We start from the raw sequence: 9700 nt of genomic DNA, 5'->3' as shown, positions 1-9700 counted from the left end.
GTGTGCTACCAACAGTAAAACCATACAACAGTTGTTCAGTGTCGTGGAGAAAATCGGGTGCAACCAAGGAGACTGAGAAATAAAGAGATCAAAACTGTCTGAGGTAGTATCTTCAAGCATCCTTTCTCCTGGCGCCTTCCTTGATGATACTCAAAGACCCTCATGCTCATATTTTGTTCAGAATGACTGCTACCACATCCATCTCACTCTAACTATCCAGCGGGTCTCCACTCACATATCGATTCCAGTGTGGCCCCAACATCTCCTTCTGTCTTCACAGTCATTCTCCATACCCTGCTCCCTGGTCCCATTTGCTCCATCCAGGAAGTGGGCCTGAGTGAGTGGGGGCCCATATGAGAAAAGAGGAGGAGAAAAAGGCAGATGGTCCCAACAACGGGGAGCCAGCAGGAGAGGCACCAGTGCTCACAGGGAAGGTGAGAAAAGAGGCCCATCCCTGAAAACACGAACAGACCAGGCCTGCTTATTAAGGCTTGTTGATCCTAGATCTAGATGCTTCACCAAGATATCCATTGTTTTGTGACTTCCAGGATTTTCCTCTTAAAGACAGCAGACAGACAGATCTTCACATGTCTTAGAATGGAAGAAATGGGTGAAATTACCCAAATTTCTAATTCTTGATTTCAATATCTTCTTCCACCTCTTTCACCCATATGAAAATACCAAATTGATTTAATGGCCATCAACCCAGCTATTGATTGCTTAAAATATCTGCTCTAGTAGTTTATGTTAGACATAGTAATGGCACCCAAGACATCCATGGAACCTGCAAATATATTACCTTACAAAGCAAAAGGGACTTGCAGGTGTGATTAAGATTACTGACCTTGAGAGAGATGATCCTGGATTATCTGGGTGGACCCAATCTAATTACGTGAGTCCTTAAAGGGGGAGAACCTTTCCCAACTGTGATCAGAGAACCAGAGAGATGGCAGCATAAGAAGGAAGGACTCAACTTGCTGTTGCTCTCTTTGAAGATGGAGGGTGGAGGTCACAAGCAGAGAATGTGGTCAGCCTCCAGAAGCTGCAAAAAGCAAGGAAATGGCTTTTCTCTTAGAGACTCTAGAAAGAATTGAAGTCTTGACAACACCTTGATTTTTAGCCCAGTGAGAACTGTGTCAGAGTTTTGACCCAAAGAACTGTAAGATAAATTTGTATTGTTTAAGCCACTAAGGTGATTTGATGTGATCGTATGTTACAGCAGCAATACAAAACTTAGTCTTCATCACCTCAAACTTGGATTAGCACCATAGAAAATTTCCAATTTCTTCAGCCTCTCTAGTCTCTGGGTCATTTTAGAAATTCTTATTTCACACACTTTTGTCAAATATTACTCTACTCATTTGACTTTTCTGTTCAAGAGCCTACAAATGGCATAGTTTTTCAAACTAAGCTCCTCTGAATATCAGAAGATCTGGGGTGCCTCCTCTGGACCTGCCAAAGTTCAGGCTGGAAGGTTAGTGAATACTGCTGAAAGTGACCTGAAAAGATTCCTGGGAGAGATAGGCCAACAGAATTTTCCAAGGGTTTCATAGCCAAATATGTTTAACAATAGGCATATACTGGACAGTTTACAAAGACTCACAGTGTTTGCTAGTTACACTGCCCTACAGATAAAAAACAGTCAGCGTGCTGAAGTAAAACCAGTTCTGCCACTCTGTCCAAAGTTGGTCATACAATTAACCTCTGAACTAGGGACTAGCCAGTATAATGGTTACATTATAATACATTATATGGCTAATTTTCCAGTCCAATCAGGTGCTTTTCAAAGATGAAAGAAAGAGACATGATTTTAAAGAGATCATATAAGCCCAGAGAGACAGCAGAATTCTAGCTCTTAGTTCCTGAACAGCTTTTGTTTTAGATTTCAGACACTGATGAATTAAGCATGAATGCTTTAATTTATCTACATTAACAACAGAATCAGAGAGTAAAACTTCTAAATCAGTATAGGAAAAATAATTAAAATAAAATTAATAAAACTTTAAAAAGGAAAGAATGGGTTAAAAAAACACATGTAGAACATATGAAAAGAACCCAAGTTAAGCTAGTTTAAGTCCATCACAGAGCTTACATGCTAGTGGAGGAAACATACAACTAACAGGTGAAATAAATAAATGTCATTTCAATACATGCTATGAATAAAAATAAAATAGGGTAAAGCATTAGGAGGAGACTTTTTTTTACATAAGGGAAGATCTGAGAGAAAGGGGGAGAAGAAGCAAGACTTCCAGACTCTTTATCTTAGGCAGGAAGAGAGGTTGAGAAGAGAAGAGAAGCCATAAAGGAGACTCAGAAGAGGCAGCCAGTGAGGCAGGAAGAGGTGTGTGGCCCAGTGAGGAACTGTTTCAACAAGCAGGGCATGATCAACTGTGAAACTAAGAATGCCTGGTTACTTTACTACACATCTTTCCCAGACTTGAGGAACACAGCCAACAGCAGCTCAGTAGTGATAAGAGTAATCATAGAGTGCATAAACTACAGAGCCAGCTGCTAACTGCATGAACTTTGAACCCAGACTACATGAAATTGAATCCTGGAACATGTTTTCTGTTCATGTCTTCCACTCACAAATGTAATACCTTCTCCATCTTAACTAAGCCCTTATCACTGTGACGGTAACTTTTGCAGTCTGAGGTGCTACAGCAAAACTTGCACGAATTTTTCTTCTTCACAGTTTCATGATAGCAGATTCATTCTTACTGTAGAGAGCTTAGCAACCTCAACTTAAGATCACAGTTTCATGATAGCAGATTCATTCTTACTGTAGAGCTTAGCAACCTCAACATAAGATTTTTTTCATTCTTTAGTAAGTAAAAAACTTTCACCTTTTCACTTAGCAGTGGTTCTCAACCTTCTGGTCCTTTAAATACAGTTCCTCATGTTGTGACCCAACCATAAAATTATTTTCATTGCTACTTCATAACTGTAATGTTGCTACTGTTATGAATCGTAATGTAAATATCTGATATGCAGGATGGTCTTAGGTGACCCCTGTGAAAGGGTCGTTCGACCGCCAAAGGGGTCGCGACCCACAGGTTGAGAACCGCTGACTTAAAGGAAGCACTTTACAGCTTCTCTTTGGCATATGCCTACTCTTGGGCTTTGGAGCCATCAGTAAGTAAAATAAAGATTACTTGTGCTCAGCTAGTGTTGCTCAGTGGTTGAGCATCGACCTATGAACTAGGAGGTCATAGTTCGATTCCTGGTCAGGGCACATGCCTGGGTTGTGGGCTCGATCCCCAGGAGGTAGCTGATCAATGATTCTCTCTCATCATTGCTGTTTCTATCCCTTTCTCCCTCTCCCTTTCTCTCTGAAATCAATAAAAATATATATTTTTTAAAAAGGTTACTTGAACACAAGCATTGTGATACCACAACAATCTATCTGATAACCAAGATGGCTACTAAGTGACTACCAGGCAGTGAGCATATACAGCATGGATACACTGGACAAGGGGATGATTCAAGACAGGGGCAGGATGGTGCATAACAGCATGAGATAGCATCGTGCTACTTAGAATGGTGTTTAATTCCAAACGTACGAATTGTTTATCTCTGGAATTTTCCATTTAATATTTTCAGACCACGTTGACATGGGTAACTGAAACAGCTGAAGGCTAAATCACAGATAAGACAGGACTAACTATAATGGCAGAGGTAGGAAGAACAACTTTGTAATGATGTGCATTCTCAACAGGTTCCAGTTGACACTAGACTTATGTAATTGAATTAATTAACATGACTGATAGAATAAGTATATTCTGATTCAAAAAAAAAGCATGAAATTGACAATGGGTAGGATATAGTTAGTTCTTATTTGTCATAAGGAATGTCTTATTAAATACTGACTGATTCAGAACTCTATCCTATTACTCCTTTCCCATTGGATTATGCTCTTTTCAATTTAAAATAATCTCAGATGAAAAGTGACAATAAGTAAACACTTTCTGTATCCATATTTTCTGTAACGGAAGAAATAGCTGAATATTTTCTTGGTGCTAGGTATCATAAGGAGCCAAACAAATAATTTTTATGTAATACACTGAAGTAGGAGCTTTGAAGGGTTCATAAAACTATATGACATTAATGTGAAAGATAAAGTTCATATATATGGGACAATTACACAATTATGAGTATATTGGTAATGAATTTTATAGTGTTATAAGAGATAAGATAATGCAGAGTTCACTACTGGCTGTAAGGATATTTCATGAATGAAGTGTTATTTTTATCTGGATCTGGGTAATATTACAATCATTATAAGATATACAAGGACTCAAATGATTTCTCTCACCTGTGAACTTCCTTAGAAAGATTCTAGAGCAAGTACTTCAGCAAAATGGGACGTAAACTAAGAGCAAGATACTAGATCCATAAAACCAGGGCTCCAATACAAATGTGGGGCAAGACCCAGGAAGTCTCAGGATGACAGCTATTCAACAGGACTACAGGGTCACCTCCACACATTAGAGCAACAAAATAGAGGAGTAAGAGAAGGGAAATAGAACTAATAAGAGGATTTTATGTATTTAGTTTCATTTGCTGTGATATATATTTAAGGTATTGGATCCACTGAAGTAAAACCAGGGCTCCAATACAAATGTGGGGCAAGACCCAGGAAGTCTCAGGATGACAGCTATTCCTCAGGACTACAGGGTCACCTCCACACATTAGAGCAACAGAATAGAGGAGTAAGAGAAGGGAAATAGAACTAATAAGAGGATTTTATGTATTTTAGTTTCATTTGCTGTGATAGATGTTTAAGGTATTGGATCCACTGAAGCATTTGATAAAAACATGCAACAGATGAATTAAACACAGCACCACTAACAAAGACAAATAGAAAACAAAATAATTAACATGAGGGGAACAGGTGAAAAAAATATAATCACATCACATTATTTGTCTCAGCAGTGCATGATACAGTGGGGCCTTGACTTATGAGTGTCCCGACTAACGAGTTTTTTGAGATACCAGCTGTCTCTTGCCCGATTTTTTGCATTGAGTTGACAGAGTAATTTGAGTTAATGAGCTACTTAATGAGCTCCTTAACGAGCTCGGTCTCGGAACGAATTAAACTCATAAGTCAAGGCCCCACTGTACTTACATAGTCTCCATAAAGTAAATACTAACTGCTGGCTTATCCAAAAATTGCTTCAAAACTATTGGAAGAATGGGGTGGAGAAGGGGGCGATAGACTGATTCTCAACAACCCTAATTCAGAAGATAATTTCTATGCCATTAAACTTTGCAGGCTAGAAGAGAGTAGCAAGAAATATTCAGTGATAAAAAGCAAGGACCTACAACCTAGATTACTCTACCCAGCAAAGCTATCATTTAGAATTGAAGGTCAGATAAAGAGCTTCACGGATAAAAGCTAAAGGAGGTCATCACCACCAAATCAGTATTATATGAAATGTTAAAGGGTCTTCTTTAAGAAGAAGAAGGAGGAGGAGGGGGGAAAAAGATTAAAAATATGAATGAAATGGCAATAAATACATATCTATCAACAATTGAATCTAATAATCAGAAGAAAGGAACAATGAACCTAGTGAATTGATGAATAAAATGGAACCAGAGGCATGGAAACATGAAACAGATTGACAATCTCAGAGGGAAGGCGGAAGGGGAGGCAGGAAGAGATTAACCAAAGAACTTTTAGGCATATAAATGGGGTGGAGAAGGGGGCGATAGACTGATTCTCAACAACCCTAATTCAGAAGATAATTTCTATGCCATTAAACTTTGCAGGCTAGAAGAGAGTAGCAAGAAATATTCAGTGATAAAAAGCAAGGACCTACAACCTAGATTACTCTACCCAGCAAAGCTATCATTTAGAATTGAAGGTCAGATAAAGAGCTTCACAGATAAAAGCTAAAGGAGTTCATCACCATCAAATCAGTATTATATGAAATGTTAAAGGGGCTTCTTTAAGAAGAAGAAGGAGGAGGGGGAAAAAAGGTTAAAAATATGAATGAAATGGCAATAAATACATATCTATCAACAATTGAATCTAATAATCAGAAGAAAGGAACAAGGAATCTAATGAACTGATGAATAAAATGGAACCAGAGGCATGGAAACATGAAACAGATTGACAATCTCAGAGGGAAGGTAGAAGGGGAGGCAGGAAGAGATTAACCAAAGAACTTTTAGGCATATATGTATTACCTATATGCACAGACAATAGGATGGCGAAGACCTGGTGTGGGGTGGAACCTGGATGCAGAGGGGCAATGGGGGGAGATATCTCAACAATAAAGATTTCTAAAAACCCCAAAAAACAAACAACAAAAAAAGAGATAGCAAAATATAAATTATAAATAGGGAGGTAAATTCCAGTAGAAAGCCTGCAAAAGTTGAAGGGTTGCCTCTGAAAAGTGAGATTGAGGGAGGGTATTTGTGGAGAGGGGTAGGCAGGAATGGATGGTTTTCATCGTAGGCCTTTGTAAAAGCATTATATGGAAAAAATCCTCGGACTAAAAATTAAAGGAGTAAACAGGAACATCAAAAGACTTTGAGAAGTGATTATATACGGGAGCCCAATGGAATAAACAATGAGATCTCTGTCATTCACTCATACAACAAATATTTATCCAGCACCATCCTCCTGAGCTAGGCACTAAGCTAGGCCTACAATGGTGAATGAAGACATGTGTGGTCCCAGCACTCATAAAGCTTACAGCAAATAGTAAACAGGAAAGTCCTATATAATAAAAGGCTAGTATGCAAATAGACCGAATGGTGGAACAACTGAACACTCCAAAAAACAAACAACAAAAAAAGAGATAGCAAAATATAAATTATAAATAGGGAGGTAAATTCCAGTAGAAAGCCTGCAAAAGTTGAAGGGTTGCCTCTGAAAAGTGAGATTGAGGGAGGGTATTTGTGGAGAGGGGTAGGCAGGAATGGATGGTTTTCATCGTAGGCCTTTGTAAAAGCATTATATGGAAAAAATCCTCGGACTAAAAATTAAAGGAGTAAACAGGAACATCAAAAGACTTTGAGAAGTGATTATATACGGGAGCCCAATGGAATAAACAATGAGATCTCTGTCATTCATTCATACAACAAATATTTATCCAGCACCGTCCTCCTGAGCTAGGCACTAAGCTAGGCCTACAATGATGAAGACATGTGTGGTCCCAGCACTCATAAAGCTTATGTCTACTACAGCAAATAGTAAACAGGAAAATCCTATATAATAAAAGGCTAGTATGCAAATAGACTGAATGGTGGAACAACTGAACACTATGACATGCGCTGACCACCAGGGGGCATGCGTGGGACATGGCGGGCATCAGCTGTGGTGGAATGGTGGAGCAGGTGAGTGGGGGGTGGGGGGGCACTGGTGGAGAAAATCCTATATAATAAAAGGCTAGTATGCAAATAGACTGAATGGTGGAACAACTGAACACTATGACATGCGCTGACCACCAGGGGGCATGCGTGGAACATGGTGGGCATCAGCTGTGGTGGGATGGTGGAGCAGGTGAGTGGGGGGTGGGGGAGCACACCAAGGTGGGGCACTGGTCACTGTCATGGGGGCAAGCCTCTGGTGGTTACTGAAAATTCTTTGCTCCAGTGCATCTCAGTCCCACCCAGTGCTCTCACCTGCTGCCAGCACCAGCCCCGCTTGTATCTGCTGCTGGCACTGGAGCCACCACTTGCACCTGCTACCGGTGCCTGGCGCTGGCCCGGATTGCTCCTTAGGGGTTCTCTAGGGGAGTGGGGGGGGGGGGGGCACTGGTGGAGCGCTGGTCACTGTCATCGGGGCAAGCCTCTGGTGGTTACTGAAAATTCTTTGCGCCAGTGCATCTCGGTCCCACCTAGTGCTCTCACCTGCTGCCAGCACCAGCCCCACTTGTATCTGCTGCTGGCACTGGAGCCACCACTTGCACCTGCTACCTGTGCTGGGCGCCGGGCGCCTGGCGCCGGCCCCGATTGCTTCCTGAGGGGCGATTGGGGCCAGCAGCCACCTCTCGCAATCGCTGCCAGTGCCAGAGCCATGGCTCACACTCACTGCCAGCACCCGGTGCCAGTCCCTATCACTCAGCACCGTGAGTGGGTGTGAGTGGCGGCTGCCGGCCCCAATTGCCCAAGGGCTTCTCTACCTTCCCCTGCTCCTGAGGGGTGATGGGGGCAGCAGCTACAGCTTGCACCTGCTGCTGGCACTGGCCCCAATCATTCTGCGCCATCAGTGCGTGTGAGTGGGGCCAGCACCTTCAAGGTGTGGGAACAGGGGTGTCAGGAGTGGGGCTGCCGGCAGACAGGGGACTGGGGCCACGGTGGCAGGGCCCAGGCAGGGGTGCAGAGGCTGGGCCGAGACCCGCCCCTGTGCCTACCACAGCCACCTCGAGGCCCACAGTTCAAGGTACATGAATTCATGCACTGGGCCCCTAGTAAATATGTAAAATAAGTACAGATTGCAGTAAAAAGAGGTATGTTTAGAACAAAAAACTAATTACTGTGATAGAAAACGGTGATATGGAGAAGAATGGGCAGCTATTCCAGTTGGTAAGTTTGTCAGGGAAGGCATTTTTGAGATGATTTGAGACTTGAGACACATGAAGCTCAGACTATGGACGGATGCATATGGATTCCCAAGCAGGAAAGTCTGTTGCATCTAGAAACTGTTCAAAAGCCAGGTGGCCTGAGCACCACCACAGGTGAGCGGGATGATGGCTCTGGATGAGGCCGAAGCAGCATGGCCCAGGTCATATTGCTGCAGGTATACATCTGGGGAGTCCGCAGGGTAGAGGCAATATTTAAAGCCACGTGAAAGAGAGCACACAGTCTAACCCATAACCTCACCCAGAGGAATTCCAACGTTTAGGAGGAGCCTGAAAAGGTGGGGACCACCATTAAGGAAAGGCACACCAAGGAAATCTCAAACCTTCCCCAACAAGGCTCTAACACTGTTGCCATTTTTCTAAAATTGCTCCTGCCCGGTCACTATAATTTGTGTTTATTTTGACGAAGTGCATTACAATTAGGTATTCAGATTTCTGCGCTGGTTCCGGAGATAACTGGAGATATCTGTAACCGAGAAAAATCAATTTACTATTATATAGAAAGCGATTTGCTCATTCCCACTGTAAGTTACCCCAGGTGGCCCAGATCTCTGGATCACGGCCTCGGGTTGGGGGGTGGGGGAGGGCGCTCCAACAGCTGTGGGCTCATCAGGACGGTGCGAGGATTCCAACCGACTTGTCCTTGCGGCGATCTTTAAGCCTCTGCCCCGACCCCCTCTAAGAGTAACAATAACCCTGCGCACTCAGTGAGGGAGTCGAACACCCTCCTCTCCGCACAGCCTGGGGCGCGGTACTGAGCGCAGAGGCTCGCACCCGCCACGTGAGGCGGCTCCGCGGCTTTCCCGGCCCCTGAGGTTAGTACCTGGGAAGTCATGGCCTCGGGCGGCGCCGCCCCAGGTGAGTCAACAGCCGGGCAGGGGACTCCAGGATAGTCTCAGAAAAAGGGGGCCGGGAAAAACCCCACACAAAACAAACAAAACAAAAAACCAAACAAAAGAGAAAAAAACAAAAAATGAGACTAGGAGGGAGGCGGAGGCAGCCGGATTCCGGACACAGTGAGCACCACGTTCCCAAGGCCCAGGCCGGGCCGATAGCGGCGACGCACCGCCTCCGTGCGCCCCTCGCCGTTACTGCTTCCGAGTCAC

This window comes from Myotis brandtii, unplaced genomic scaffold (genome assembly GCF_000412655.1).
Source record: "Myotis brandtii unplaced genomic scaffold, ASM41265v1 scaffold521, whole genome shotgun sequence".
NCBI lineage: Eukaryota > Metazoa > Chordata > Mammalia > Chiroptera > Vespertilionidae > Myotis > Myotis brandtii.
The sequence above is the reverse complement of the archived record's forward strand: the minus strand, read 5'-3'. Positions refer to the sequence as shown.